Below are 26,658 nucleotides of genomic sequence, written 5' to 3' on the forward strand. Positions count from 1 at the left end.
CCATCCTCTACTCCCTCCACTGACTGTCAGACTGTTACCCACCCAGCCCCGTCCCAGCCACATAACACCCATCCTCTACTCCCTCCACCGGCTGCCAGGGTGTTACCCACCAAGCCCCATCCCAGCCATATACCACCCATCCTCTACTCCCTCCACCACTTGCCAGGCTGTTACCCAACCAGCCCCGTCCCAGCCACATAACACCCATCCTCTACTCCCTCCACCGCCTGCAAGACTGTTACCCACCCCACCCAGCCCCGTCCCAGCCACATAACGCCCATCCTCTACTCACTCCACCGGCTGCCAGACTGTTACCCAACCAGCCCCGTCCCAGCCACATACCACCCATCCTCTACTCCCTCCACCGGCTGCCAGGGTGTTACCCACCCAGCCCTGTCCCAGCCACATAACACCCATCCTCTACTCCCTCCACTAACTGTCAGACTGTTACCCACCCAGCCCCGTCCCAGCCACATAACACCCATCCTCTACTCCCTCCACCGGCTGCCAGGGTGTTACCCACCAAGCCCCATCCCAGCCATATACCACCCATCCTCTACTCCCTCCACCACTTGCCAGGCTGTTACCCAACCAGCCCCGTCCCAGCCACATAACACCCATCCTCTACTCCCTCCACCGCCTGCAAGACTGTTACCCACCCCACCCAGCCCCGTCCCAGCCACATAACGCCCATCCTCTACTCCCTCCACCGCCTGCAAGACTGTTACCCACCCCAACCAGCCCCGTCCCAGCCACATAACACCCATCCTATACTCCCGCCACCGGCTGCCATACTGTTACCCACCCAGCCACATAGCACCCATCCTCTACTCCCTCCACCGGCTGCCAGACTGTTACCCAACCAGCCCCGTCCCAGCCAGATAACACCCATCCTATACTCCCTCCACCGGCTGCCAGGCTGTTACCCGCCCAGCCCCGTCCCAGCCACATACCACCCATCCTATACTCCCTCCACCGGCTGCCAGACTGTTACCCGCCCAGCCCCGTCCCAGCCACATAACACCCATCCTATACTCCCTCCACCGGCTGACAGACTGTTACCCACCCAGCCACATACCACCCATCCTCTACTCCCTCCACCGGCTGCCAGACTGTTACCCAACCAGCCCCGTCCCAGCCACATAACACCCATCCTCTACTTCCTCCACCGGCTGCCAGACTGTTACCCAACCAGCCCCGTCCCAGCCACATAGCACCCATCCTCTACTCCCGCCACCGGCTGCCAGACTGTTACCCACACAGCCACATACCACCCATCCTCTACTCCCTCCACCGGCTGCCAGGGTGTTACCCACCCAGCCCTGTCCCAGCCACATAACACCCATCCTCTACTCCCTCCACTGACTGTCAGACTGTTACCCACCAAGCCCCATCCCAGCCACATACCACCCATCCTCTACTCCCTCCACCACTTGCCAGGCTGTTACCCAACCAGCCCCGTCCCAGCCACATAACACCCATCCTCTACTCCCTCCACCGCCTGCAAGACTGTTACCCACCCCACCCAGCCCCGTCCCAGCCACATAACGCCCATCCTCTACTCACTCCACCGGCTGCCAGACTGTTACCCAACCAGCCCCGTCCCAGCCACATACCACCCATCCTCTACTCCCTCCACCGGCTGCCAGGGTGTTACCCACCCAGCCCTGTCCCAGCCACATAACACCCATCCTCTACTCCCTCCACCGGCTGCCAGGCTGTTACCCAACCAGCCCCGTCCCAGCCACATAACACCCATCCTCTACTCCCTCCACTGACTGTCAGACTGTTACCCACCAAGCCCCATCCCAGCCACATACCACCCATCCTCTACTCCCTCCACCACTTGCCAGGCTGTTACCCAACCAGCCCCGTCCCAGCCACATACCACCCATCCTCTACTCCCTCCACCACTTGCCAGGCTGTTACCCAACCAGCCCCGTCCCAGCCACATAACACCCATCCTCTACTCCCTCCACCGCCTGCAAGACTGTTACCCACCCCAACCAGCCCCGTCCCAGCCACATAACACCCATCCTCTACTCCCTCCACCGCCTGCAAGACTGTTACCCACCCCAACCAGCCCCGTCCCAGCCACATAACACCCATCCTATACTCACTCACCGGCTGCCAGACTGTTACCCACCCAGCCACATAGCACCCATCCTCTACTCCATCCACCAGCTGCCAGGCTGTTACCCAACCAGCCCCGTCCCAGCCACATAACACCCATCCTCTACTCCCTCCACTGACTGTCAGACTGTTACCCACCCAGCCCCTTCCCAGCCACATAACACCCATCCTCTACTCCCTCCACCGGCTGCCAGGGTGTTACCCACCAAGCCCCATCCCAGCCATATACCACCCATCCTCTACTCCCTCCACCACTTGCCAGGCTGTTACCCAACCAGCCCCGTCCCAGCCACATAACACCCATCCTCTACTCCCTCCACCGCCTGCAAGACTGTTACCCACCCCACCCAGCCCCGTCCCAGCCACATAACGCCCATCCTCTACTCACTCCACCGCCTGCAAGACTGTTACCCACCCCAACCAGCCCCGTCCCAGCCACATAACACCCATCCTATACTCCCGCCACCGGCTGCCATACTGTTACCCACCCAGCCACATAGCACCCATCCTCTACTCCCTCCACCGGCTGCCAGACTGTTACCCAACCAGCCCCGTCCCAGCCAGATAACACCCATCCTATACTCCCTCCACCGGCTGCCAGGCTGTTACCCGCCCAGCCCCGTCCCAGCCACATACCACCCATCCTATACTCCCTCCACCGGCTGCCAGACTGTTACCCGCCCAGCCCCGTCCCAGCCACATAACACCCATCCTCTATTCCCTCCACCGGCTGACAGACTGTTACCCACCCAGCCACATACCACCCATCCTCTACTCCCTCCACCGGCTGCCAGGCTGTTACCCAACCAGCCCCGTCCCAGCCACATAACACCCATCCTCTACTCCCTCCACCGGCTGCCAGACTGTTACCCACCCAGCCCTGTCCCAGCCACATAACACCCATCCTCTACTCCCTCCACCGGCTGCCAGGCTGTTACCCAACCAGCCCCGTCCCAGCCACATAACACCCATCCTCTACTCCCTCCACTGACTGTCAGACTGTTACCCACCCAGCCCCGTCCCAGCCACATAACACCCATCCTCTACTCCCTCCACCGGCTGCCAGGCTGTTACCCAACCAGCCCCGTCCCAGCCACATAACACCCATCCTCTACTCCCTCCACTGACTGTCAGACTGTTACCCACCCAGCCCCGTCCCAGCCACATAACACCCATCCTCTACTCCCTCCACCGGCTGCCAGGGTGTTACCCAACCAGCCCCGTCCCAGCCACATAACACCCATCCTCTACTCCCTCCACCGCCTGCAAGACTGTTACCCACCCCACCCAGCCCCGTCCCAGCCACATAACGCCTATCCTCTACTCACTCCACCGGCTGCCAGACTGTTACCCTCCCAGCCCTGTCCCAGCCACATACCACCCATCCTCTACTCCCTCCACCGGATGCCAGGCTGTTACCCACCCAGCCCTGTCCCAGCCACATGCCACCCATCCTCTACTCCCTCCACCGGATGCCAGGCTGTTACCCACCCAGCCACATACCACCCATCCTCTACTCCCTCCACCGGCTGTCAGGCTGTTACCCACCCAGCCCCGTCCCAGCCACATAACGCACATCCTCTACTCCCTTCACCGGCTGCCAGACTGTTACCCACCCAGCCCCGTCCCAGCCACATAACACCCATCCTCTACTCCCTCCACCGGCTGCCAGGGTGTTACCCACCAAGCCCCATCCCAGCCATATACCACCCATCCTCTACTCCCTCCACCACTTGCCAGGCTGTTACCCAACCAGCCCCGTCCCAGCCACATAACACCCATCCTCTACTCCCTCCACCGCCTGCAAGACTGTTACCCACCCCACCCAGCCCCGTACCAGCCACATAACGCCCATCCTCTACTCACTCCACCGGCTGCCAGACTGTTACCCAACCAGCCCCGTCCCAGCCACATAACACCCATCCTCTACTCCCTCCACCGCCTGCAAGACTGTTACCCACCCCACCCAGCCCCGTCCCAGCCACATAACGCCCATCCTCTACTCCCTCCACCGCCTGCAAGACTGTTACCCACCCCAACCAGCCCCGTCCCAGCCACATAACACCCATCCTATACTCCCTCCACCGGCTGCCAGACTGTTACCCGCCCAGCCCCGTCCCAGCCACATAACACCCATCCTCTATTCCCTCCACCGGCTGACAGACTGTTACCCACCCAGCCACATACCACCCATCCTCTACTCCCTCCACCGGCTGCCAGGCTGTTACCCAACCAGCCCCGTCCCAGCCACATAACACCCATCCTCTACTCCCTCCACCGCCTGCAAGACTGTTACCCACCCCAACCAGCCCCGTCCCAGCCACATAACACCCATCCTATACTCCCGCCACCGGCTGCCATACTGTTACCCACCCAGCCACATAGCACCCATCGTCTACTCCCTCCACTGGCTGCCAGACTGTTACCCAACCAGCCCCGTCCCAGCCAGATAACACCCATCCTATACTCCCTCCACCGGCTGCCAGGCTGTTACCCGCCCAGCCCCGTCCCAGCCACATACCACCCATCCTATACTCCCTCCACCGGCTGCCAGACTGTTACCCGCCCAGCCCCGTCCCAGCCACATAACACCCATCCTCTATTCCCTCCACCGGCTGACAGACTGTTACCCACCCAGCCACATACCACCCATCCTCTACTCCCTCCACCGGCTGCCAGGCTGTTACCCAACCAGCCCCGTCCCAGCCACATAACACCCATCCTCTACTCCCTCCACCGGCTGCCAGACTGTTACCCACCCAGCCCTGTCCCAGCCACATAACACCCATCCTCTACTCCCTCCACCGGCTGCCAGGCTGTTACCCAACCAGCCCCGTCCCAGCCACATAACACCCATCCTCTACTCCCTCCACTGACTGTCAGACTGTTACCCACCCAGCCCCGTCCCAGCCACATAACACCCATCCTCTACTCCCTCCACCGGCTGCCAGGGTGTTACCCAACCAGCCCCGTCCCAGCCACATAACACCCATCCTCTACTCCCTCCACCGCCTGCAAGACTGTTACCCACCCCACCCAGCCCCGTCCCAGCCACATAACACCCATCCTCTACTCACTCCACCGGCTGCCAGACTGTTACCCACCCAGCCCTGTCCCAGCCACATACCACCCATCCTCTACTCCCTCCACCGGATGCCAGGCTGTTACCCACCCAGCCCTGTCCCAGCCACATACCACCCATCCTCTACTCCCTCCACCGGCTGCCAGGCTGTTACCCACCCAGCCACATACCACCCATCCTCTACTCCCTCCACCGGATGCCAGGCTGTTACCCACCCAGCCCCGTCCCAGCCACATAACACCCATCCTCTACTCCCTCCACCGGCTGCCAGGCTGTTACCCACCCAGCCCCGTCCCAGCCACATAACACCCATCCTCTACTCCCTCCACCGGCTGCCAGACTGTTACCCAACCAGCCACATCACACCCATCCTCTACTCCCTCCACCGGCTGCCAGACTGTTACCCACCCAGCCCCGTCCCAGCCACATAACACCCATCCTCTACTCCCTCCACCGGCTGCCAGACTGTTACCCAACCAGCCCCGTCCCAGCCACATACCACCCATCCTCTACTCCCTCCACCGGCTACCAGGCTGTTACCCAACCAGCCCCGTCCCAGCCACATAACACCCATCCTCTACTCCCTCCACCGGCTGCCAGACTATTACCCAACCAGCCACATACCACCCATCCTCTACTCCCTCCACCGGCTGCCAGACTGTTACCCACCCAGCCCCGTCCCAGTTATATAACACCCATCCTCTACTCCCTCCACCGGCTGCCTGTAAGATGGCGAATCATCTTCAAGATTGGCTTACTGAGTTTCAAAGCTCTACATGACCAGGGCCCTAGGTACTTGAAGCAGCTTCTGAATCAATACTGTCCCACTACGATCTGTAGAGGAAGGACTACGAATAGTACCTAGAATCTCCCGGAATTCATCTGGGGGTCGAGCTTTCAACTTTGTGTCTCAGACTCTCTGGAACTCACTTCCCCGCACAGCGTGAGAGGCCCCCACACTAGATTCCTTCAAAAATAGACTAAGGACTTTATCTATTTACTCAAGCATTTCACTAATATCTACTGTTAAGCTTGTTATGTATTTTGAGCTGTAAAGACAAATATAAAGCACTTTGAGTCCTATTAGGAGAAAAGTGCTATAGAAATATCATTATTATTATTATTGTGTCTGTGGCTTCTCTGCTAGTCGGAGGGACTGGCTGCAGCGTCCAGTCAGGAAGCGGCTTGGGATTCTACATTGATGCAGCTAATGTCTCGGTTAACCAGGTCATGGCACCCGGGTCAGCTCACCTTGCTAGCCTTGCTCCATCTGTGCTTCCGGTTACCTTCACTTTGCCTGCTCACGCTGCACAGCTGTCTGCCATAGAGCCTCCATGAATGCAGCCATTTACTCTGACTGTACACGGGTTGGTGCATGTGTCAGCATCTTTTCAGCAGATGCTAGACAAGTATAAGGCATCTAAGTGCAAGCCTTCTAGAGGGTAGAGCTCTCTGCCCCTCTCTGGTGGCAACTCAAGAGTTCTCAGTGCCTGAGGATTCTTTCACAGGTAGATGTTGAGGGGCTTGCTAGAGGGATTAGATTGGTACTCCAGATTGAGGATTGTGAGCAGGCTTCTAGGTCCAAACAGGTGACAAAGGAGCTCCTCTGTACTGCCAGCTTCAGGACCACCTCGCAGAAGTGTGGGCTCACCCTAATAGACATTTCCAGTTGTCTAAGCTCATTGCGTTTTTGAATCCACTGCAGCTGTGGAGCAAGCCAAGTGGGAGACCCCCTCCGCCAGTTGATTCCCGCTTCGTTAGATCATCACTCAGCCTATTCTGAATATGGCTTCCCTTAAGGATCCCACAGATAGAAAGCTAGGGAACTTTCTCACGACTACCTATGCCAATGCAGGTGCTACTGCCTGGCCACCGGGTTTTCGTTGCTATAGAAGTCTATGGGCTTCCTTCCATAACAATCCTGAGGGATCCAATCGGATACCATGGGTGTAGGTGGTTGGAAAGGACTAAGCACCAAACAGGTAAAGCTTTAGCTCCCAGAATGCCTTGGTCCCTCCACCCCTATATCCCACCCCCCATCCCCAGGCCAGCCATTAGTGAACAAGCCCAAGGCAGGAGCAGGACAGAGGAGAAGGAACAATGGTACACACAAGAAACACATTCACAGAAGAGAACTAGTGACCATGAAGAAATGCCCATAGGAGCTAGGTGCATCAGGTGGGTGCCCTGTGGACCCTACGGACTTCAAAGAAAAAGAGTTAAGAAACGTAGGTCTACCATAACTCTTATTTTCTTAGGGTCCATAGGGATTCACCGATATACCATGGGGATGTCCCAAAGCAGTTTCCCTTAAGGGGGGACGCTCCTGCACTGTATGGAGAACCTGTCACCCAAAGGCAGCATCCTGGAAGGTGCAGGTATCAAAGGAGTAGAAACAAAGGAAAGTATGGATGGAAGACCACGTGGCCGCTCAGCACAACTGTTGGTGCTCCACGACTAGCCGCCCATGAGGGCCCCACAGATCGAAAGGAATGAACGTTTGCCACATTCGGGACAGGAAGGTCCGACTCCATGTATGCCTGAGAAACAGTCATTTACAGCCATCGAGCCAAGGTCTGTTTGTGAGCAGACCAGTCCCTTTTGTGAAAGCCATAAAGCACGCAAGAGCATCAGATTTACAGAGAGATTTTGGGGGTATTTCTGATCTGATCGCTGCTGTGCGTTTTCACACAGCGTGCGATCAGATCTGAACTGCACATGCGTGTAAGCCGCAATGCGCCGGCACTTCGCACAACAGCACCAGGCATCGGTGCCTAGTGACAGGATGGTGCGACAGATCCGAACGCATGGGCGTTCGCAAGAAGATTGACAGGAAGAGGCCATTTGTGGGAGGCAACTGACCGTTTTACAGGAGTGTCCAGAAAAACGTAGGCGGGATCAGGTGTTTTCAGGGAGGGTGTCTGACGTCAGCTCCGGCCCCGATCGGCAGGAAACAGTCGCAGCGGCCAAGTAAGTCCAGAGCTGCGCAGAGACTGCACAAACTGTTGTTTATTCAGCTCTGCTACAAAAGTGAACACACACCTGCACAGACCTTATACCCCTGTAGGCGGCAACTATCTGATTTCAGGGCAGCAAAAAAACGCAGCCAAGTGATCAGATCTGAATTATCCCCTTTATTCAATCCACAAGTACCACATCAAGCAAAGTTTCACTTTGGTCGGGGATTGAAAGCTGGAACCGCAATCTCTTCATTAATGTGAAATCTGGAGACAACTTTCGGAAGGTAGCCAGACCTTGTTCTGATGACGGCTCTGTCTGGATGGAAAATCAAAAGGGGAAGCGACACGATATCACTCTTACGTCAGACACTCAAGCAAAGGCAATAGCAAGGAGGAAAAGTTATTTCCACGGCAGACACTTGAAGTTTATGGAGTCCAAAGGCTCAAACGGAGAAGCTTGTAAAGCACGGAGAACTAAGGACAAATCCCATGGAGGGGAGGGACAAATATGGGGTTGAGTGCGGAGAATTCCCTGAAAGAATGTCCCGATTATCAGGTAGCAGAGCAATTTTTCTTGCTGGAACCAAATGGACAGAGCAGATACCGGTACCTTGAGGGAGTCCTAGGTCCAACCCTGCCTGGAGAAAGGCAAGAACTCTCGCAACTCTAAAGACAGGATTATAGACCCTTGGGGAACACCATTGGAAATAAGTGTGACAAAACCTATAGTAAACTCGGGCTGAGGCAGGTTTACGAGCCTTAAGCATCATCTGAACAACTGAGTGCGAGAAGCCCTTAGATCTCAAGAGCCACGCCATCAAAAACAGAGGAGCCAGATTCGGGTGTAGACAATGACCCTGAGTCAGCAGATCTAGCCATAGAGGAAGATTAATGGGAGTGTCTATTGAGAAGCCGTGCAGGTTTGTGAACCAATGGTACTTCGGCAAGTATGGAGCTATGAGCAGCATGGTGCCTCCTTCCCGCTTGAACTTGCAGAGAACTCTCGGAAGGAGTGGCACTGTAGGGAAGATGTATGCCAAAGGGCAGCTCCACCGCACCGCCAGAGCATCTATGAAGGCGGTTGTGGGATCCCTGGTCCTGGACCCATATACAGATAGTTTGTGATTGTGGCGTGAGGCCATGAGATCCACGTTCGGTAGGCCCAACTTGTCCACCAGAACCTGAAAGATTTCCAGATGTAGAGCCCACCGGAGTGGACGTCTTGTTGACTTAAGAAGTCTGCTTCCCAGGGGTGGGATGAACTATGGTGTGGCGGAGTATTCCGCAACACTTCGCCTACATACTAATCGGATGTGTACTAACATATGTGATTAGTATAGCAAAGGATAGCTCTCACCGTTAAGATCAGTGCTTTGCGATGCTGGCTGCTGCTGATGGAAAAAAGGTGGTGGGTGTGACTCCGGGGGAAGGAGGGACAGAGATGCCAGCTTCTCCCCCGCTGCCGTCACCACAGGCTGCACCAATCAGCGCAGCCTGGGGCCGGGAGAGGAGGTCCCGGTACGGTGCTGCTGCAGCAAGAAGACTGGCTGGCTGGAGGGTGACTGGGACAGGACATCCTGCCGGCGGTGCCCGGCGCCCAGAGGTACACAGGGGGGCGAGGGGAAATCTGATTGGATCCCTCAGGATTGTTGCAGAAGGAAGCCCATAGGCTTCTATAGCAACGAAAACCCGGCAATAGTACATCTGAATACGGGGGTTTTACTGCATTTTCACTTTAGTACATCCCGCCCCAGTTGAGGACTCCTGGGATGAACACTGCTGAGATAGCCAGAAGATGATATACTGCCAAAGTGAGAATGAGCATCACTTTCCTCATGGCGGCCAGCCTTCTTGTGTCCTCCCTGATGGTTGAGGTAGGCTTACATGGTTGTGTTGTCAGATTGGACTTGAACAGGTCGGCCATGGAGATCTTGCACCAGACTGAGCACTCTGTACACTGCCCAGAGCTCCACTATTCTGAAAGGCAGGTGACTTTCATGGACTGTCTAACGTCCCTGAATGGACTGGTTACTGCTCCTGTATTGAGCTGCGCTGTTGAGAGCTACGGCCCATGTCTCCGATGCTATCTGGTCGTTGCCAGGCGACTGGGACGCTTACTTCCATCCATCCTCTGTTGCCAGCTCCTTGGTTACCAGTATGCTCAGCCTGTGGCGGCCAGAGCTTCTGCCCTGCGTCCTAGTGAGATGCTTGGTTACACAGACGCCAGGCACTCACAGGATGGCAGGAACATGCAGAGGGGTAGCTGTGTTCTATTGTAATCAAGAGGAGGCTTGTTGCCATTTCACTTGTTGATTAGCTCCCTTTATATTTCTGGTCTGCCTCTCACTCTGTGCTGGTCATAGTAACTAGTTGCAGCGGGAGCCCTTGTCTCTTGGAAGAATCCTAGCCTGTGGATTTCTTCCACTTATTTAGTCTGTGTCTATGTCCTGGCAGCGTTCCTGTGTCATCCCAGATTTTGCATTACACTTTTAAGTGCTAATTAGTGCATAATATTTCTATTTCTTCTTTACTTATCCCTATTTCACACTTGTGCACTAGTGTCTAATAGTTGTTTATTGTTCCTCCTTTTCCAGAGGTTATTCCCTGATGGGGTTCTCTGTGTGTGTATTGGGGGTCATTCCGACCCGATCGCATGCTGCACTTCTTCGCAGCGGTGCGATCGGGTCGGAACTGCGATGGCTGTCACAGGCGTTCGCAGCCCTGCTATGCTAAAATACACTCCCCCATAGGCGGCGTCAGGTTGATCGCATGAGCAGCAAAAAGTTGCTACGTGCGATCAACTCGAATGACCCCCATTGTCTCCATTATTTCTGTATTCTCTCAGACTCGTTTATTTCTTTCCTCACTCCTCAAGTTGTCTCCATTATTTGCCTTCTCTTTGCCCCGTTCATCTCCTGTCTACTTATTTAGTGTTACTTAGTGTTTCCTCCTACCAGCATTGGTTCAGGTCACTCCTGGTTTAGCTTGTACTGCCTCCAGTGGCATAAGTCCTGGTGGCATCCCAATACCGGTAGGCACATAGCGCCTTAAGGTAAGAGCAGCTATTATAGGCTAGAAGACCTGCTGGAGAGTTCTTCAAGTCTTGACCTGGGATGTACAAGGGTCATTGCCCAGAAGATCCTCGTGAGCTCCAGCCTCCTTGGGAAGAGAATCATCACCCACTGAAACCATCAATATCCGGTGTAACATCCCCACCCACGGAGGCTGTCATCCTTGATGAGGAGCACCCAATCCAGAATCCAAAAGGGGCGACCCTTGTCCAAGTTGGACTTCTGTAGGCACCTCAAGAGGGAAAGCTGTATCTCTAGGCATAGTACAATTGTCTGAGATCTGATGAGATGATTCTGTCTGTTCCAACGTGAAAAGATCAGATGTTGAAGAGGTCTGGAGTGAAAACTGGGCATACTACACCATGTCGAAGACGGAGACCCTGGACCCCAGGACCTGCATGGCTGAGTGGATGGACACTCTCCAATGTTGAAGAAATCTGCACAGGTGAGTGTGAAGTGCCCTTATATTTTGTCCACTGGCAGGAAAATCCTCTGGACTGATGTTGTCGCAGAACTCGTTGAGTGCTCTGAGATTGAGTATGGGTCGAAAGGAACCATTTGGTTTCTAAACTAGAAAAAGTGTGGAGTAAAAGCCAGTCTCCTTTGTTGCTCTGGAGTAACTGGCACTGTGACTTTAGATTGTGGAAGAGATTGTTCGGCCTGTTGCAAAGCAAAGGCATTGAGAGGATCTGCTGGATCCCATACAAAAAAATTGTTGAGGAGGATGCCTCCGAAAAATAAGAGCGTACCTGTGGGAGACCACTTCTCGTACCCAGGCGTCTGTGGTAGTTTGATGCCAGGACTCTTCAAACCGAAGAAGTTGGCCTCCCACACTGGGATCCTTCATGAGGAGGCCCTCCCCGCCAGGCAGAGGGCTTGTTGTTCGACTTTGCAACCGGATGTCTGGCAACCCAGGATTGCGTGGAGCGTGGTTTAGTGGACTTGTTTGAGCTGGTCTACTTGGGAAAAGACTGTCCCTTAGATATGCCCTGGGGGCGAAAGGGCCTAAACAATGACTTTGTGGCAGCAGCTAAAAGCAGAAAGGCAGGTTTAGAAGCAGCAACAGTGGCCACAATCTTGTCCAACTCAGCGCCAAACAGTGTATCACCTGTGTAGGGTAGAGATTTGAGCACCTTCTTGGAATAAGGGTCCATACTCCAGGAGTGGAGCCAGAGAACTTGACGAGCTGCCACAGAGGTCGCAGACACTTTGGAAGTGAGTACTCTTGTATCTAAGGCTGCTTCCACAAGGTAAGCAGCTACTTCCCTAATATGGGAGATGTGGGACAGTTATTCCCTGGTAGTTTCTGATAGGAGGCTATCTTCGAGCGCATCTGCCCAGCCTTCAATAGTTTTATATACCCAGGCCTATGCCATAGCTGGGCATGTAAGGGCACCTGCATGTGAGTAAATAGATTTGAAGAAAGTTTCTGTTTTCCTGTCAGTGGTATCCTTGAGGGAGGACACAGTGGGAATAGGTAAGGTAGAGCTTCTAACAAGCTGAGCCACATGAGAATCTCCTTAAGGGGGGAGCCTGCTACCAGAAGAGGGTAAAAGGACGTAAACCTTTTTTGGTACAGTAGCTGGAACCACTTGTTAGGCGTAATCCAAGCTTCCCACATGAGGTTGATAAGCTGATCTGACTGACGGAATTCTACTTTAATGACCTTCTGTCGTTTACACACTGGCGGCTTATATGTAGGGGCCGGCTCCTCCTCTTCTATGTCCAGGATCATTTTGACTGCCCGCACTAAAGCAGGCACATTCACATTAGAGTGCTGTTTCTCATGGACAGAGAAAGACTCTGGATCAAAGATAGTTCTATCATCTGCCTCCTGATGAGATGATACCTCAGAATCTGAAACCTGCACAGAGTGAGGAAGCTACAGAACGTCTTTGTGCTTTGGAGGCTAATGGTCTGTAGCCTTGTAGCATCTGCTGAAAAGCAACAGACATCGGAGCCAAACTCTGAACAGATTGGGAGAAAGTATCCATCCAGGGAGGATGAATGGATTAATAGCAGCCCCCTTTCTTAATGTTCATCTGGCTCCTGCCGGCATCAAACTAAAACTGACTGGCCTGGTGGCAGGGTATAGGGAAGGAGAGACCAAGGCATTCTGGGAGATAAATATTTAACTATTTGGTGCACCTATACCCCATGGTATCCCTGTGGATCCGTATGGACCCTGAAGCAGAAACACTACCATATTCTGGGGACATCCTTTATGGTCAGGACTTGGACAAGATTGTTGCTACGGTGTTGGCATGCAAGACTGCCTTCCTTTCATCGGTGGTACCTCCCAAAGCCAGAAAGTCTACTTTTCGATCCTTTGTTCACAGGAAAGGGACAGAGGTAAGGCATGTTCTAGATCCCAGAGTTTCTCCTACAAAAGATCTAAGACCAAAGGCAAGCTGTCTTGGTCGACCAGACAACCCACTACCAAGACAGCCAAGAGCGGACCACCTGACACGGTGGGCTCCACCTAGGGGACCCTAGCTTGGGAGGCTGGCTTTAGCATTTTGCTGATATGTGGATGGAGACTACTATGGATGCCTGGGTCAGATGTGTGGTCTCAAATGGCTAAGCACTGAAGTTTCAGAAGTGCCCTCCAGCGGGGTTCTTTTCCACCATATTTCCGGTCGACCAAAGAAAAGAGCTTTCAGGGAGTACATTCACTTCCTTCTTACCTCCAAGTCATCATCCCGGTTCCCCCATCTTAAAGAGGTATGAGTTTCTACGCCAACCCCTTCCTGGTCCAACAGCCTAAAGGATCTTTTCGGCTCATTCTAAATCTGAAGGTGCTAAACAGATGTCTGCGGGCCACCAAGTTCTGCATAGAGTCTCTTTGCTCCATTATCTTCACATTGTAACCAGGGGACTTTATGGAATTCTTGGACATGCAGGATCCCTATTTGCTCATCCCCATCAGTCAACCATTAGAGCTTCCTCGTAGTTGTGGTGCAGTCTGCTAACTACCAGTTTCTGTCCATGCCTCCTCAGGTGTTCACGAAGGTCATGGCTGCATCGCTTCGTTGCAGGGGCATCAGGATTCTGCCTTATCTGGATGTCCGCCTTCTCCTGGCCCAATCTTCAGATGTCCTGATGGACCACATTCATCTGATGGTGGACCTTCTACATACACACGAGTGGAAGATCAATTGGCACAAATCTATGTTGACGCCTTCTCAGTAGATGTTGCACTTGGGAGCTTTGCTGGACTCCAAGATTCAATGGGTCTTACTTCCAGCAGACAAGATTTAAGTCCAACAGTCCAAGGTTTTCTTTGGTCATTGGGTGTCCAAACACTACTGCGTGCGGATCCTGGGTTCCTTGGTCTCCACATTCAACATGCAGGATTATGCCCAGTTTAACGCCCATCCTCTTCAACTGGAGGTTCTTACCAGTTGGACCAAGTGCAATCTGCACTTCAGGGTGCAGGTGGTCAAGCTCATGAGAGGTTTATAACTTCCTCTTGTGACTACACTGGTAATACCTGGTCAAGGGCTGCAGCTTTGGATGCAGGACTGGGTCCTGCTCACCAATGATGCAAAACTTGGGGGATGGGGGCGGTATCTTCTCAGTGAACATTCCAGGGATGGTAGACTGCTCAGGAGTGCCAGCTACCCATCAGTGTTCTGCAACTCAGGGCGGTGTACAGGGCTCTTAGCCTAGCCCAGTCTCTTCTCCAGGGGCATCCTATCAAGGTGCAGTCGGACAACGTGATAGCTGTTGCCTACATAATACCAACAGGTAAGCAGTCACTGCGCCAAGAAGGAGGTAAGTCACATCTTCCACTGGGCAGAGCATCACCTTCCAGCTGTCGGTAGTGTTTATTCTTAAATCGCCAGGACGTGTATTCCTGTGAATGGGCTCTGCATCCTGAAGTCTTCCAGTTGATATCTCCCGATGTGGCCTCTCAGACATAGACATGATGGTGGCTCGGCACAACCACTAGCTGCTGACGGATCCCAGATTTCTCTTAGTCGACGCTCTGATGATGCTGTGGATGTTCCCACTCATCTACATCTTTCCTCCAATCTTGATCCAGCGGGTTCCTCCACAAGTTCAAGTTGTAGGGCAGCATGTGATCCTAGTGGCTCCAGATTGGACACAGGGAGTGTGGCATGCTGATCTTCTGGTTCTCACCAACAATGCTTCTCTGCGGCCGGAACTTCTGTCTCAGGGCACGTGCCTACATCCAAAATATACATTTACAGTATATGTTCATATAAAAATGGCTCTGCAGCAAAAGGGATTAATTTCAGTGCCACAGACATCATCTTGGCCATGTGGGTCAGGTCTCTGGCCAAACTCTTCCTTCTCTTCAGTCCACACGGGCCAACAGTGGGCTATGTCCAAATTATTTGGCTCCTGGTACTGCAGTCTCTTGGGGATAAAGGGAGCTACCTGGGAGGCTTTGGCTCCAGCCAGTACATATCATCCATATTGCAGTGGGCCTTTCTTTGTAAATCATGTCCAAATTGTCATCATGAACTACAAAGCTCCACCACAACAGTCTTTCAGTTACCCCCAAGGTAGGTTCCAGCCCCTCAGAAGGTTCAGGGTCAGTTACCACTGTGGGGTGAAAGTTGCACAAACAATACTGAAATTGGTCCAATGCACACACAATTGCCAACTAGTGTTCCATTTGTGGCATACCCCACCTTCCACCATAGCAGTATCCTGCTCCACCAGGCAACAGGTTGCTCCTGCCCATATGGTCCCTCCTTGCTCATTACTGCTTCCAGTCTATGCAGTGGTGTATTCATTTGTACCACAGTGTTCTAGTAATGAATGTGCACCATCAGCAATGGAGCTGGTACCAATGCTTCTTCAATTACTTGAATTCTAACTCACAACCTGGTGTACAGGCCGCTGGTCAAATCTGCAAGGGGTTTCCCTACAGAACTAAAGGCAGGGGCGACATGTAGGTAGGGCCTTACAGTTTCTAAGGTTAGTACCTGTCTTGGGTTGTGGGCCTATGGTTGCCTCTACCACTGCTGGTTTGAGCTTACACACTATACCAGAGATGCTGCACCTGTCATTTCTACCTGGCAGCTTTCTTCATTGTCAGACCTGCTCTCCACTTCTCTAACAGCCTCTGGGAACATACTTGCTACCTAGGTCTTATCTTTCCACCTCATCTGCTACCTGTTCCACAGTGATGGAGGAAAAACAGCAGCCTCTGGCCCTTGCATGGCATTCACCATGGGGAGACGGCGTGTCTTAGCTGATCTACAAGGCACAGGCAGAGGACCTACTATGTCTACAGCCACTCAAACACTGCGGAGCCCAAGCTGCCAACACACCTCAGGACTTACAGTTGGTCTGGGTGTCATCTGACATTCCAGGACAATCTCTGTGACAGGGACTTCAGTCTCTGGGTGATGGTCAAAAGGAGTTTTGTGGGCAACCAACATCAGTTGTGCATGAATACTCTCTAAGTACATCAGTTGGATGTGTTCCCTATGTGGTCTATTCCCTTGTACGTACATTGTTAGCTACCCTGTACATTAGCCCTTTCTGTTAGGGCCTACTCATAACCCCCATAACGTAAAGGCTGCTGCCAACTTTACGTGTCATGCCTTTCTAAGGTAGGTCATAGATATGAGCTTCTCTGAACTGATGGTGGCTCTTACTTCTTTTTAAGTTGGGACACTACAAAAGTGTCTAGGTTCGGATTGCTAAGGTCAGTATGGTTGGGGTTAGTGTGGTCATGCATATGCACCACTGGAGTTGGCAAACCACTAAGGACAGGAGCATCACTGGGAACTACAACAGGATCCAACAAGCTGAAACCAACATTCACTTCTTTGTGGGAAGTAGGCATACCAAAGGCAAAAGGCATGCTGGGTAGATGTACTGATATAGTCGCAGTAGTCTCTTCCTCTGGGCTGGTTGATGCTGTGGTTGGCTGCACTGGCAGGTTTCTATCTGCTGTGGTATTTTCCTCTGGGCTGTGCTGGTGCAGATGTAAACTGTGATAGCGTCTGCAAACCTGATAATCATACCACCTACCAGATCATTTTCTAGGACCACATCATTTGGAAGGACATCCATGACGGCAACACCTCTCAACTCTTGGTCAGCTGCCCAGTCCAGTTAGAACTTTGCCACTGGTACCTCTTGCTCCATTACATCTGCCACCTGCAGGTACCCCACTTGGATTGGCTGCAGGTGCCCCCTTGGTCATGAAGGTAACTCTGCAGAGTCCATCTGCTTCTCGTCCACTCCATCAAACTGACTGGAGTGGGAGCAGTCTCTTTGGGCTCACCACATGTTAAACAAGCATTCTAGTTTGGGGTGAGAATCTGGGGTGCTTGGAGTGTGGAACAGTTCATCCCCAGTGTGGCCGGAGAGACTAACCAGCCACACGTGTAATGGCGGCCGCGGCACCGAAGGGGTTAATCCTCAGCTGCCAGGCACCATTTGGACAATAGGCGCTTGGCGTCACTGTTAAATGTACTTACAGCGCTGGGCGCGGACTGTTTAAATATATGTTTAATGATGTGTTTTAACGTCATATGTAGTGCTCTGTGCACAGTTATAGGATTACATTTTTAACTGTATTTATATTTAAGATGTGCTCACCTGTATTTTAAAGGGAAAAATGCACTTACTATATCTGTCTGAATAAGGATCCCCTATCTTCTGGGAATAGGAAGTGTCATGCTAATGGCCCTGTCCTAGCAGAGAGGTGTGAATGACAAAACCCTTTTGATGTGCACGGCAGGTAGTGGCTGTGAGTGTCAGATTGGGTTGTGAACCTGTATTTATTTATGTAGCTGGTTTCATTGATATATGAATCCTGAATGGTAGATGCAGGAAGGAATAACATTTGTTTGGGAAATAAAATACAAACCGTATTTGAAGCTATGTGATAAATGTATCAATAGTGAATGTTAAACTGATAACCAACGTCTGTGGGACAGGAAAGAGGAAATTGTTTTATTCATTTGTTTGTATTTTGTAAGATATACTGATTGGATAGAAAGGACTCAGGGGGTACATGACCTCCTGTGGTACTGTGTGGTTTTATTGTATAAAAAGAGGAGGCCTGTGAGCCTCCAGAGTGCATTATACCATTTTGATTCTGCTGTAACATCTTGCTGTATTGCTCAGCCTTTTTGAAGGCTAAATTTGGGCAAATAAAAATCTTCTGCCTAAAGATGACGCTTTATCTTGTGACCTGCAGGCCTATGCAAAACATAGCCCCGTTCTCCGACAGTCCAGGGAGCACCCCAACGTCTCCAGGTTCCGCCAGCAACCGATAGAGGACTAGTGGGGATTCGTCAATATCACACATGTGTGGTAAAGCAGCGTGTCGGCACATACAGAGCAGAACCGTGGTTCCAAACGCCACGGCAGGTTAGGAGTTTGGTGGTGGCAGCATAAACCCGCCCACAGTGCAGTGGGTGGAGTCAGTAACAGGCGGTTACTGACGGTAAGCGGGAAACCCCTATGTGGCCAGGTCCCGTGTGACCTAAGCATCCATTCTGTGTACTGGGGACGGGACGCGAAAGTGGTGAGGTATTTCGTACGAAAGCCGTCCGGTCACACCCAGATGTTCAGTTTTCCCACAGCTGTAGTGCTTCTTGTCTAATCTGGGTCCCAGTGGTTGCTGATAAATTGCAGGGGTGGTTGCTGGCCAAAAGCACCCAGGTTGGAGGATGCTTGTTGTGGGTGTTGATGAGCAGAAGAGGGTGTCCCTCTGGTTCTAGTGTTTTGGGGCTGGTTGCTGATTAGGTGCTTTTGCCCTTGTGGCTGAATTGCTACATATTTGTCGGTTAGCAAGGCCACTATCTTCAAGCTGGGTGGCTATTAGTCTAGCACCCACTCCTTCACTTCTGGTGTGCACCTGTGATAGATCATTTCTTGGAATATCAGGTCAAGTAGTGCATCCTATGTGGTGGCATCAGATCCCTTCACCCACTTCACCACATACTGCCTCAGCTGAGCTGTTAGGTGCTCATGGGAGCTGGTAGGGTTCAAATTACCTAGTTTTGCCTTGTAAATGTTTGCTGTTTTACAATAAACGTACGAGTTTGGATGGAATATCGGAGCCCTGGCCGTCTCACACTTTATTACATCCAGCCCTAGGTGTCTGACCCACTCCTACTTAATGGAGTTTGCAAGTCCTTTCAAAAATGTATACATGTCTTTCAATGTTTTCATCACTGTCCACACATTTGGCAAACTGTATGGGTCCTAATCTGGGTACAGTAGCCGGCAATGTTCTTGGTGTCTACGGCTAGTGGTGCCCACTCGCCATACCACATACAAATAATGAGCACGCACTCTTGCTCTGTTGCCCTTTCTACCAATTTCGCTAGCCAATCGGCTATGGTATACGTAACACCCCCTAGCCCCAGGACATTGGGAATCCAGCCATGCAGGGGGATGTTGGGAAATATGGCTGCTGTGAGAAAGGACGAGGCTTGAAGAATGCACCAGGTCCTGAAGAAAGTCAGCTGTTGGGCTATCATTTTGGATGCTGCTGCCGTTAATGCTTCCCACATCGTCAGGTACAACTCCTACCAGCTCATAAGCATCTCCCTCATGATACTTTTTGTTGCATTGTAAGGGATTTCATTACCCTTTTCTTGGCACAACACTGGAAGATTGTTCTTGGACATTCTGCTGTAGTCAGCCATCCTGTTCTCCGGCTCTGCAGTTACTTCTCTCCTGAGAAACTCAGGTGACAGAAAAGCCACCTAGGATTATCCCACCACTATGCCACCAATATCTGTGACCAGATGCACCTTGCTGTGCCAGGTGATTACAAATTTGTTTGATCCCACTGGATTTGGGCTACTAGGGGATTTCCACTTGCCATCAGTAAGTGACTGTTGCTGATGGTGTAGTGGGCAGCTGCTCCCACCAAGCTCCTACAACGGTAGTTTGGAACCACTTCCTATCACCCAGGCCTTTGCCTCCGGCACCTGGAACCACTTACTTCTGGGTATGTGTGGACATATTGCTGCAACACCTCCTAGTTGGTGTCTGCTGATTCCCACTGGCCCCTCACCATGGACCAGTTCTCTGCAGGGTTGTTGGCAGAGGGCGGAGCTTAGAGACCCTGGGCTCAATACAGAACAGCCAGGGAACGAAATAGCAATTTGTGCAATTCTGTTGGTCGCAGGATGCAGATGCAGTGGTCATAAAGGCAAGATGTTTATTGCTCATAAAGTCTTTAAAAAGACTAAGGGCATAATTCAGTAAGGATGGCAGATGTTGCTAATTTTAAGAATTTGCTATCCTTTGGATCGCATGCTGGGTGCCGCCTATCACTGAGCAAGGTCACCCAGCATGCTGACCGCCGCCTCCCCCACTTCAACAAGCAGAAATTGCGATCGCATCGCAATTTCTGCTTGTTAGCAGAAATAGAGGAAGTCTCCTGCAGGCGCAGCTTAGCTGCACCCGGAGACCCGCTGCCATGTTCGTGATCACGCCCCAATGCGCCCCCATTTGGCTACCTCCGCCCCCGTTCATGCCGCACCGCCCCAGCAACGCTCCGTCTACACCCTGGAAACCTGCATCTTTTTCTCAGAAATTGCGGTTGGATAGCTTACTGCGATCCAACATGAATTAGGCTTTAAGTCCAGTCGCTAAAGGTGCGCACAGTGCAACAGGTTACAGCCCTGTCCCCTGACCTCTCACAAAATATAAATAAATACATCATGCATTTCAAAGGGGCATAATCTCCTCCTTCCTCTCACATATACAGTATATATACTGGTTTGTTTTACTAAAACACAATAAATTCTTTAAAACAAATTTTCACCCCAAACCTACTGGACATATTACAAGGGAAGTTCAATAGGTAAGGTAACAAGACCTCTCACATGTGTAATGTTCTCTAGTTCAGGCCAATTTCCCGCCAGGCCAGAGCATGTAGACCGCTGCTTCCCCCTCATGGACATTAGACTGCAGCTCATATCAGTCATAGTGTCCCAACATCAGATGTCATAGGGCAGAAACATGGTCACACATTGAGGTGCATAGTGCCATCAGATTTCGGAGTCTAAAAGGCTCATCACCATCTTTTTGAGGTGTACGGTGATAACGTCATGTGACGGCAACAGGTTTGGGGCACTGCCTTTGATGACGGCAGGACAGATATCCAAGATGAGCAGTGGACAAACATGTCTGCCACAGGCAGTGTACCAACCCGAAACCTGTTTCCGTGACATGACGCCATCACCGTACATTGCGACAAGTTGGGGATGAATTTCAGCTGCTGATGTTCCCTTTAGACGCAGAAATTGGATCACACTATGCACTTCAATGTGTGACCATGTTTCTGCCATCTTACAACTGATGTCACCATCTGGTCTGTCCTCCTGGTTGCTGTAGGTAAGTGTGCAGCGCTATGGGAAAGCCACTTCTGAGGGTCTCCTGATGTATTCTAACCACATAACGATTCCTGCACCATACTCAAGCCCACCCTTGTACAGGACCCAGACGCATCAGGTCATCAACCATGTTCCCATATTGGGGATGCTCAAATATTACTCTTCTCGAATCAAGGGGCTCATTATACACCATGGAAATGCTTGGATGCACAGAGATGACATCACTCCCTATGATATTGTTCATGCTCCCCCATCTGTGTCGGTGTCTGACAGCTGAATACTAGCGGCTCTATACAAGAATTATTGGAGTAGTGAGAAGGATGAGGATGGTTGTTGCACCATTTGGTACAGCTGTGAGACCACCGCCTATGTACTAAAGTGGAGTCACTGAAATTATGTAAGCTCCATCTGTTTTTTTTATTTTTATTTCTACATCATCACAAGGGTACCAGTATAAAATACTAACTGGCTAACATGGGAACCGGATTGAGTGGACACATTGTGTCTGCAGTGACCAGAAGTTATTGCTCTTCTCTCACCTGTCAGTCCTACTTGTGGCACAGCCAACGTCTGGGTTTCATCTTGCTGCTGGTTTCATGTGTAGTCTATGGAACTGGGGTGTCAGCCGACTGTCCTTTTTCTCTTTGCACTGCTGTAACCTGAAGATTTGTTTTGGCTCTGGTAGGAATTGTCTGATTTCAAGCAATGGTTATCTAATTTTCTCCTGACAGTTCAAGGTGGCTACTATATCAACACTGTCTTATTAGTATAAACACTGCTGGCCCACATTGTCCCCTGCTCATCAAATCTACAGGAGATGCCAGGCAACATTTTCTAGACCTGTGTTTCTCATCCTCAAGTATCCCCAACTGGTCATGTTTCCAGTGTTTCAGTCTGTGGAAGTAGGTGATATAATTACTGACCCAGCAGAGTACATTAATTCAACAAATCCACAAAACATAACATGGTACTTGAGGACTGGAGTTGAGATATCTTGTGTTCTGGACTGGTCCAGGACCCTTGGCCTACTAGATCTTGCATATTGAACGACAGACACATAACTTGGCCTGGATGGTTCTGTCGTTCCATGTAAGTTGATATCTGTGTAGCCACCATCTCATGGAAGGTCTCATCTCCCTGGCTAGTATCATTTTGGATTCCAGCAAGGTAAATGGTTGGCAGTATAATGAGATAATTTCCTTAGTTTGCCTATCTTTTCTTACAGAGTCCAGAATTGATCTTAAGAAAGAAATCTTCATTGCAGATCAGAGATTTTCAACCTTTTACAACTCACGGCACACTGAACAAGATCTAAATATTGCCAAGGCACACATTTTTTTTTACTAGGATATAATGGTGATGCATGGTGCAGTTGCGTGTCCTAGGATGTCATGTCGCAGTTTCTCCATAGGTCACGCCTGAGCCACGTCTGAGAAAGCCAGAAGAGCCCAACACTGCCCGGGCCCAAAATTAGAACTGGTTCTGCCACCACTAAACCCATCAGTATTGATCGTTCCAGGGCCTCAGTAGCGGCAAAACACTGACGGGCCTGGCTCTGCTTCTATGATGGCACACCTGGAGACTGCTCAGGGCACACTAGTGTACCACGGCACAGTGGTTGAAAAAAATTGGATTTTAATTACCTACCGGTAAATCCTTTTCTCGTAGTCCGTACAGGATGCTGGGGTTCCATTTAGTACCATGGGGTATAGACGGGTCCACTAGGAGCCATAGACAGTATAGAAGTTTGATTAGGTGTGCTGGCTCTTCCCTCGATGCCCCTTCTACCAGACTCAGTCTAGGAAACTGTGCCCGAGGAGACGGACAAACTTTGAGAGAAGGATATAGAAAAAGGATAGTGGTGAGATTTCGAACCAGCACAACCATAACAAGAGGAAAGCCATGATAACCCAACATGTAAACAGGGACAGCAACAGCTGAACTAAGCCACATAACTTAACCAAGTAACAGTGCAGGAAGAATGAAGCATGGACTAAGAGAAAAGGATTTACCGGCAGGTAATTAAAATCCTATTTTCTCTTCCATCCTGGGGGATACTGGGAATCCATTTCAAACTATGGGTATGTACCAAAGCTCCCAAACCGGGTGGGAGAGTGCTGAGGTTCCTGCAGAACTGATTGACCAAACTGAAAGTCCTCAGAGGCCAAAGTATCAAACTTGTAAAACGTAGCAAACGTGTTCGAACCTGACCAAATAGCTGCTCGGCAGAGCTGTACAGCCAAGACACCACAGGCAGCCACCCAAGAAGAACCCACTAACCTAGTAGAGTGGGCCTGTACAGATTTTGGAACTGGCATGCCTGCCGTGGAATAAGCATGCTGGATAGTGAGCCTGATCCAGCGTGCAATTGACTACTTTGAAGCAGGACACCCGATTTTATTGGGATCATAGAGAACGAACAGCGAGTCCGATTTCCTGTGACGCGCTGTTCTCTTAACAGACACCTTCAAGCCCTTACAACATCTAAAGACTTTGAAGTAGCAGAGGTGTCCGTAACAACCGGAACCACAATAGGTTGGTTAATATGAAACGCGGTCACCACCTTAGGAAGAAATTGCTGAGTTCAACTCTGTCCTCATGGAAAATTAGGTAGGGGCTTTTGTAAGACAACGCCCCCAACTCCGACACACATCTTGCTGAAGCCAATGCCAACAGTGTGACGGTCTTCCACACAAGGTACTTTACGTCTACTTCCTGTAACGGTTCAAAGCAGTCCGATTGGAGGAACTGCAGGACCAAGTTGAGAGCCCAAGGTGCCGTGGGAGGCACAAAGGGAGGTTGGATGTGCAGAACACCTTTCAAGTACGTCTGAACCTTAGGGAGAGAAGTCAATTGTTTCTGAAAGAAAATAACAACAAGGCAGAAATCTGGACTTTTATGGAGCCTAGACGTAGGCCCAAATCCACTCCCGACTGCAGAAAAATATACGTTATGGTAAGAACTTACCGTTGATAACGGTATTTCTCCTAAGACCACAGGATCCACGGGATAACAATGGAATATGATGAAGCGACAGCGGATTGGCACCAATCGGTCAAAGCTTTTCCGGCCTCCCAGCATGCAACGGGCCCGTCCATATATCCCCTCCTCCTTGCTCAGGCAAATCAGTTGTATTCCAAAGCACAAGGCAGGAGCATCATAGATAGCCCTAATCAGGCGATAAGAACACACATGCCCACTCTTCCGTACAAGAATGAAGAGGTTAGTGAGTAAAAGAATCCTCAAATCAGGTGCGTCAGGGTGGGATCCCTGTGGATCCTGTGGACTAAGGAGAAATACCGTTATCAACGGTAAGTTCTTACCATAACGTATATTTTTCCGGCAGGGTCCACAGGTTATCCACAGGATAACTATGGGATTTTCCAAAGCAATTTAGTGGTGGGGACGCTCCTGATTGGTATCCAAGGCATAATGTCTAATGAATGTGTTAATGGAAGACCATGTGGCTGCCTTACATATCTGTTCTGCTGAAGCACCACATTGTGCTGCCCATGATGGACCTACCTTACGAGTAGAGTGAGCAGAGACAATAGCCGGAACAGGGAGATCAGCCTGAGAATATGCTTCTGAAATCGTCATCCGAAGCCATCTTGCCAGTGTCTAGTTATCAGCAGGCCATCCTCTCTTGTGAAATCTGTAGAGAATGAAGAGAGAATCTGTTTTTCTGATACGATCCACGTAGATCCTTAATGCATGGATCACGTCCAGCGATGCATCTCCCGCAGAATGGGCCCGGTACCTGGAAAGCCGTGACTACAATTTCTTCATTAAGGTGGAATTTAGACACCACCTTCGGAAGATACCCAGATCTAGTTCTGAGAACTGCTTTATCTGGATAAAAAAAATCAGAAATGGGGAATGACATGATAATGCCCATAAATCTGATGCTCTTCTAGCTGACGCCATAGCCAGTAGAAAGAGAATTTTAGCTGTCAACCATTTAAGCTCCACTTTATTAAGTGGTTCAAACGGGGCAACTTGAAGGGCTTTCAGGACTAGACTTAAGTCCCAAGGCACTGTAGGAGGAACAAAAGGAGGTTGAATGTGCATTCCCTGGAAAAAAGTATGCACATCCTGTAAATTGGCAATTTTGGAACCATACACTCAATGCCGACACTTGCACTATCAAGGAAGCCACCTTCAAACCTTTATCCATTCCTGCCTGAAGGACTGCTAAGACCCTGGAAACTCTGAAAGCCTCCATTTTTCGTTCACTGCACCAATGAATATAGGTTTGCCATATTCGGTGATAAATGCGAGCTGAGGAAGGTTTCCTTGCTCTGAGCATAGTTTGAATTACCTGTTGTGAGAATCCTCTCGACTTCAGGATAGAGGTTTCAAGAGCCACGTCGTCAAAGACAGTTGATCCAGATGTCTGTGATAACAAGCACCCTGCATCAGTAGATCTGGACATTGAGGGAGCAGAAGTGGATCATCCATCGACATCCTCTGCAGATCTGTGTACCAATGTCTTCTGGGCCAAGCCAGAGCTATTATTATCACGGCACCTTTCCCTTGCTTTATCTTTCTCACCACCCTGGGTAATAGGGTGATTGGAGGAAACACATAAGCTAGATGAAAATCCCATCTCTCCAACAGGGCATACACAAAGATCACTCTGGGATCTTTTGTTGACCCAGATGCGAGAACTTTGTTGTTCAGACGGGACGCCATGAGATCTATCTCTGGCAATCCCACCTGTCTACTAGAGTCTGGAAGACCTCCGGGTGTAGAGACCATTCGCTTGCCTGAATGGCGTGTCAACTGAGAAAGTCCGCTTCCCAGTTTAGGACTCCCGGAACGAACACTGCGGACAAGGCTGGATGAAGTTCTGCACACTTTAGTATGCGACTTACCTCCTTAATTGCTTTTTCGGCTGCGAGTTCCTCCCTTATGGTTGAGGTACGCTACAGCCGTCGCATTTTCCGAGCGGGTTTGGACTGGTTTTCCCCGAAGAATGTCCTTTGCCTGAATCAGTGCCATGTATATGGCTGGAAGTTCCAATATGTTTATTGGCAGGCAACTTTCTTCCCTGG

The sequence above is a fragment of the Pseudophryne corroboree genome, chromosome 5 (genome assembly GCF_028390025.1).
Source record: "Pseudophryne corroboree isolate aPseCor3 chromosome 5, aPseCor3.hap2, whole genome shotgun sequence".
In the NCBI taxonomy this organism is placed as follows: domain Eukaryota; kingdom Metazoa; phylum Chordata; class Amphibia; order Anura; family Myobatrachidae; genus Pseudophryne; species Pseudophryne corroboree.